The 7,355-nt window shown below is 38.6% G+C and overlaps 1 pseudogene; it reads right to left on the bottom strand.

Moving 5' to 3' along the window:
* Positions 1-483: 483 nt before the first annotated feature.
* LOC119599109 lies at positions 484-3,576 on the bottom strand (annotated as a pseudogene).
* Positions 3,577-7,355: the final 3,779 nt, after the last annotated feature.

Raw genomic sequence — 7,355 nt, 5'->3', positions numbered from 1 at the left:
AGTAAATTTCAAAAACCTATTCCAAGCCCACATGCTGCTTCTCAAACCCCGCACTACTATAAAACTCTTCATATATATACAAATATCCTTTATCAAATTAAGATAGAACTCTTAATCAAAAATAGGAAGTTCGGAGAATTTTAGTGCCCCTACGGTAAAAATTTTTAACAAGCTAAAAAGGTACCATTTGCGAGAACTTCTTTTCATGATAAATCCGATTCAAACTGGAATCGCTCCATAAAAATCAGTGTGTAAAGGAGCCATTATCGCCAGTGAGTAATTTGTGGTGGCCTCATGAAATAGAAAAATCTCTTAAAATGCCAACTATGCCCGGTCTTTAAGCCACCTGTATATTGTCATCTTATTTTACAATCTCATCACCACTTCAAGAATGACTTAGCATTCCCAGAAAAGGATTTTTCTTTCATATTTCTAGGGGTTTTCCTTTGCCCTTTAAAGAACCTACGACACTTTTGTCGTGTCTTAACGTTGATAGCACTTCTGGCAGACTCTCACAGGTTTCAGGATGCGTAGACGAGATATTTCTGATTCAAATCTACTGCACCTGTAATAGAAAAGGAAAGAAAATCAGGAAACAGAACAATAAATGACTCAGCATGAGGATATTCAGAAAAAACAAGTCATAACAGTTAACAAAGATCAAATACTCAAAGTAACTTCCTCTTCACATACTTAAATGTACAACTATGTGTGCGTATGTACACACCCCATGAACACAGCCATAGATATTCTCCCACTCTCCAATTCATTCACTTCCCACCACTCCCTCACTACTCACTCACTCACTCATCCCACTCACTCATCACTCATCACTCACTCACTCACTCACTCACCACTCACCACTCCCCCACTCACTCATCTCTAAACTCGCTCACTCTCCCACCTTCCCACTCTAAAAACTCTATAACTAAAAATTTCTCCAAAACTCTACAACTCCCCGACTCATCCACTCACTCTCTAACCCACTCTCCCACTTAGTCACCCTCCCGCTCTCCAACTCACTCACTTGCCCCCTTGCCCACTCACCCACTCGCCCACTTATCACTCACCCCCTTGCTCTATCACCCAAACCCTCACTTGACTCACTTCATTCACTTATTCACCTACCCTTTACTCACCCACTCCTTCACTCACCCCTTTTATTCAACCCACTCACTCACTCAATCATCATTCATTTAACTGTTCTTTCACCTAAGCATTCATTCATTCATTCATATTTTACATTCACGACTCCCTACCTTTAGCAGAATAGATGTCCGCAATTCCGCAATGGTGCCGCCGCTCATAGGGTGCTAAACTTGACCTGGCAATGAGCAAGGCATCACTCCCATCATCACGGACCCCAAAGATCAGCCACAGCTCGCCCTGGTGATCTGGCACGCTCCAGGAGAATACCCTCCCTCGGGCATCTCCCACCAACACCGTCCCATGGTCCCTGGGAAGGAAGAGTCAGTCACTTATGTATGGATCTGGATGCCAATAAGTGCCTGCGATCTTTCATTTAAACAATACATAAACTAGCATCCCAAAAAGAAAAAAAAATATATACATTTTAAATATATGCTAACAATATCAATAATGAAATATCATGAAAAGAACAATCACTCTAGGATTGTCAGAAAGTCCTTAGAAAGCAAGGGTCCCTAAGACTATCTAGGATTATAACAGATAATAGGAAAAAAGTGAAAATCCTTTAACTTTTTCTATCTGCAAAAACAGAGCTGCATATTGGTCATTAATTTCCTATCTTTCATAGTCTCGGGATTCTTTGCATCTGCTTCTAAAAATGTATTAACCAAAACACCACAACAAATAATGACATAATAAAAATAAAAAGTCATCAGAGAGTCTATAAGTACCCAAAAGCAGATATATTACTGCATAAGGAAATATAAAGCAAATAATTTATATACAAATTAAGCCCCTTTCACCCCAACACATCCATAAGGCTATAATTCTACACTTACACCAGGTAGGCATGTCATATCAGACAAAACTTTCTTTTAGGGCTGCCAAGGTTGTAACTGAAGCTGGTTCTGTGTAATTCTTCGGTCATAGGCTGTGTGCATGGTTAACTTGCTGCGGAAAACCAGTGACAAGCCCACTTCATTCCTGTGGAAAATACAGCAAAATTTATTACACAATTTCATTTGATGATAACTTCTATATGGAATACAAAACTAACCCACAGAAAATGTAAATTAAGCATATTAAACATGCAAACTAACCATAAGGTACACATGGGAACAATGCAGCTTTAACCCCTTGCCGACGGGTGGATGTACGTAAAATGCCATGGCATGGCGGGACCATCTGCTGGGGGCACGTACGCACATGCCATAGAGTATGCATGGAAATGCCATGAGTTTTTTTTTGTTACAATCAAGGCAAAAGATTTTTTTTGCCAGTGAAAGGTGATTAAGTCGGTTCTAACACTTTCTCATTTTTACCATGCAACAAACAAAAAAAATGCAACAAACCGACAATTTCAACTCCATGATGCCACACATGCTTATTTTATTTGGACTATAGACCGAATAATGATCAACTATGGAGTCTATATAACAACAAAAATGCCCTTCAGTCTCGATTTATCCAGGAAGTTTGGCAAGTAGAAGACTGTAAAAAAATAATGAAAATTGAAAAATACAACATATCTTCGTAGTATTACGAAGAAAGGGCAGGGGATGCTGGTATTTGCATGAGTGGACGCGCATGCTCGGGCGACGATATAAGCCCCCGGCAGCGAGGCCCAGGCCACTACGAATGCTACCCGTCAATTATGGGTTAACATTAGTGACTGAAATGCCTTTTACCATTATCATTTTCTTTCATAATGGGGTTTTTCCTTCCTTTTCCCCTACCCCCTACCCCCTACCCCCCCCCCTACTCCTACCCCTACCCCTACCCCAAACCCCCTACCCCCTCCCCTACTACCCTACCTACCCTATATCCTATCCTCCCCTACCTACCTACCCTACCCTACCCTACCCTCCCCTACCCTACCCTACCCTACCCTACCCTACCCTACTCTACTCTACTCTACTCTACTCTACTCTACTTTTTCTGCTCCTGTATTTACCTCTGTTGTTCCTCTATCCCCTATTTTTTTCTACCTCATCTTATGCTTCCTCTACCCTTACCTGGCTTTAGGGATTTCTTGGCAGCTTCTTTTTGGCCTCTTGCACAGCTGTCTGCTGATTTCTGAGCCTCACGCCCCTCAGAGTCCAAAAATAAGAAAAAGCATCACTGTCGCAAGACTTGTCTCACTCTTGCGGTCTGGAGCCGGTGGTCTGGTCCACGCTGGCCTCATGTGCTACACCTCTCTCGATGGTGCTTATGGCTCTGGCTACACCTGCAATAATGGCCAGAAAGTTATTTCACATTCAGAAGAAACTAGAGACCTATAATTTAGGTTATCAACACGAATATTCTGAAAAGAACTTTAAAGAGAAAGACCACATGTATGCTAAGCAAACAAGAAAGACAAAACCAGTCATGGGCAACCAACAAACCCTTTGAGGAAAATTGGAACTCCTTTCAACACAATGTCATCCTGAGCCTCAAGTGACTGGGGACTGAGAAGTTTCTATGCTCGGTGTACTAATGGTAGATATAGAGACAGCAACTTGTCTGTGCAGAGGTCTCTTTTCCTTGCCTAATTTTTCTGGACTATGCTCCTGTGTAATGAGAAAAATAAAACAATTTTATACTTAAAAGAATATTACACAAACACAATGCTTAAAACACTTTATTTGTATGCTTTTTATTCATAGCAACAAGTTATATATATGACTTAACCCATTCCCGATGGGTCACGTGTACAGGCATCATATACTGCTCAGTCTGCATATGGAGTAGGAACTTCCACTACATGTAGCAGATTCCTGCACCCAGTGTCTGGATGTTGCCAGAAATCACCAAAGTTTATGACACTCAGAGATTTCAGATACCCATCAGCGTTGGGTAAGTTCAGAAAACATTTGCCCCAGTTTGCATAAATGAGAAAAACATACCGTTGTCTCCACAACAATTTCCTCCTCACTGGTGGCCAGTTTGGTTGGATCAGCAGACACAAAAAGTATAGGAATCCAGGTCTACTGCCCCCATGTCCTCAGAGGCCTCTGCCTTGTCACTTTCCTCGACATCACTCTCTCCCTCCTCCGACAGGCTGCTCTCGCTCACACTCTTGGTCAACAGAGCTGGAAGAGATGGCATCATTAGGTTCCGGGAGATCAAAGCTTGGTAACTCTCCAAGGATGACATATGGTGGATGATACAGGGAGGACAGATGAGGAGGAAGAGAAGAATACTAATCATGAAGAGAAAGAGGAAAAAAAAATAAACACAAAAAAAATGAAGAAAGGCAGTATATAGTACAATCAAATATAATTTCCTGCCCTTTCATCATTTTGAATGGGCTCTTAAGCTAAGCACGCACAAACCTAAATGCCTGTACAGCTAGAGTATGAACAAAAAATTTAGCAATGCAAATACAACAGTGCTCATCACATTTAAGAATTTAACCTTTGTCTAGCTTCATTATAGAGCATCCTAGCGCATCACTTGTTTTTTTCCCTTTAAAAAGGGAGGAAGGAGTCTATCTTAATTTTCACATTCTTTTTAAATATACTTAACCTAATGAATGCAGGTTTATATACTGTCCACTGTAGTTTACTGTTAACTGTTGTTGCAAACAGATGGCCACAAGTGCTCAGCAAAAAAGGAGTCAATTCAAAGGCTTTGTAGTGACCCAGCCCTATTTTTTTTCTAATGCTATTTATATCAATACTGTTATTACTATTATGATATTATAAATTATTATAATGTTATTATAATAATAAGAACAATAAAAAATAGTAAAATAATATTAGAGAACCTTTCCTTGTTCTTATGGAGCCATTGCTGTGTTAACAAAATTGATAAAATAAAATTACAGTGGAAATGGCATATAATTATGCCATCTGCATCCAATGGGTTACAACGAATGTTCATAAGCTGCCTTAAAAAAATTCAATTTCACCGTGGTAATATAGATGATTTTAGCAATAGTTTTAGTAGTAGCAGTGTCAATATCAATTTTATCCTTGAATCCATTAACCTCTTTATTAAATGATAGCTTGTCCCTAAAAATTGAACATGTAACATATACATGCAAATTTCTTGTTTTGAATTTAGTTCATATGTTGACTTAAAACTCAGTCAACACTGACCCAGACTCAACCCTAATCCCACCCCATTTACCCAACCTCCGTCCTAAGCATCCTACTCACACCCAACTGCACCTGCCACATCCCTGCTGCCCTAAGCTCACCTGGGGGAGTCCTCTACAGTGGATAATCGACGGCCAGTCATTGGCGCGTGCTGAGCGCCCTGGTTGGAGAGGGTGGGTGGGAGATCGGCCAGAGGGAGATTTGGGGGATTTAGAGCCCTTACTTCCACCACTGGAGGCTATTCCTGGGGATGGTTATGAACAAGGCACAGGTGAGCCCCCCTGTACACATGTGGAATGCCAATGCTGAGAACATTGTCAATGATAACCCTACTCACATTGGGCGCAGGAGCTTCTTATGAGGGGAAGCTGGGAAAGGCCCTCAGCTAGGGAGAAATTTTGGCCTATTTCAAAAGGAAATTACATACACCTTTCCCTTACATACAATACTACCCCTGTACAGCCTTTCTAGCATTAATAAAATTAAGAATTAGGCTATTAATCTAAATATCCCTTTATAAAACAGAAAAGCTGAAAAAAAGAATATTAACTAAAGGCCCCCCCCCAAAAAAAGAGGAGAAATTAAAGGACAAATCATGTGAAAACATGTGACTGAATAAAGTGTTATCTGCTAAGTAAAAGCTATGGCCCTTTCTTCTTTTCTAAATTTTATCAGTAGACTTCTAAATGTATGTACATCCAATAAGTAAACATGTGGGATGTGCATGTTCACATGCATGCATGCATTTTTATCTGTATGTGTGTGTGTGGTTGTGGTGTGTGTGGTTTTGTGTGGGTTTTTTTGTGTGTGGTTGTGTGTGTGGCTGTGTGTGGTTGTGTGTGTGTGTGTATGTGTGTGTATATGTGTGTATATGTGTGTATGGTGTTGTGGGGGTGTGTGTTGTGTTGTGTGTGTGTGTATGTGTGTGTGTATGTGTGTTGTGTATGGTGTGTGTTGTATGTGTGTGGTGTGGGGTGTGTGGTGTGTGTTGTGTGTGTGTGTGTGGTGTGTGTGTGTGTGTGTGTGTGTATGCATCATGTAAGTTGGTAGTCAAATGTTAAGTATAATCAATGAGTTTAGAATGTTATTAAAAATTATTTATGTGTATTGAAAGCGACATTCATGGTAGATCCATATTATTAATTGTATGTATTAAAATAAATTATGTTTGTAATGAAAAGATAACGTGAATGTATAAATGGGTATGAGTTAGATTGTTTTGTATGTTATGATGTTAGCATCAATGATTATTTGTAGAGGATGTATGTATAAGGTAGAGGTATGTATGTTAGAAGTGAAAGGTATCATTTATTAGATATGTGGTTAAGTTTAAGTGAGTATTGATTATGCATTTCATATATTGAATTTGTGCTTCAATTTCCATAAAAAACCAAAGTACCAAACCCAAAACTTTTCATAAAGAAAATTTTTGTAGATCTCAAACAAAAATTTAATAACTAGAGCAAAATACATTAAATAAAATAGTAAGTTTCAATTAAAGACAAACACTGCCTAAATCAAATTGGTATCAAGACACAAAAAATTTATACCAATCAGAGGTGCAAGCTTTAAAACCTTGCTGGCCCTCAAAATATGCTAATGGGAAAAAAACACATAGAAAAAAAAGTTTTCACCGAGAATAGGCTAAATTTAAGGAATGAACTAAAAAGATTAGTCTCCTATGGCTAACCTTCATATAATCAAGCCAGAAAGCAACATTTTCCAAAAATTTGGGAGGTCAAACACAGGCATTAAATTTGTACTGCCTTAGACAGACCCAGCATGGACGGCATATTAATGCACCACATCTGGTTAAATATTGAACATTTAAGTACAAATTAATAAAATAAATATTATAATTAACAAATTACAAGTAAACTCAATTGGACAAATAACATGTTACAGGATTATTGGGGGTTCCAATTCAATTCAAAAAAAATATTTTAAATTAGAAAGGGAAAATAAGAATAAATACACAAATTTATAATTGGAAGTGATATTATAAGGAAATTTTATAAATAGGACTATATAAAAAAAAATGATTCAAATGCCTTCATTTGTAGATCAATCTACTAAATGAAAATTTTAAGCATTTATGAATAGAAACAGACAGAAATTTTT

Source organism: Penaeus monodon, chromosome 42, assembly GCF_015228065.2.
Source record: "Penaeus monodon isolate SGIC_2016 chromosome 42, NSTDA_Pmon_1, whole genome shotgun sequence".
Lineage (NCBI taxonomy): Eukaryota > Metazoa > Arthropoda > Malacostraca > Decapoda > Penaeidae > Penaeus > Penaeus monodon.
This window is presented reverse-complemented; position numbering and strand designations above follow the sequence as displayed.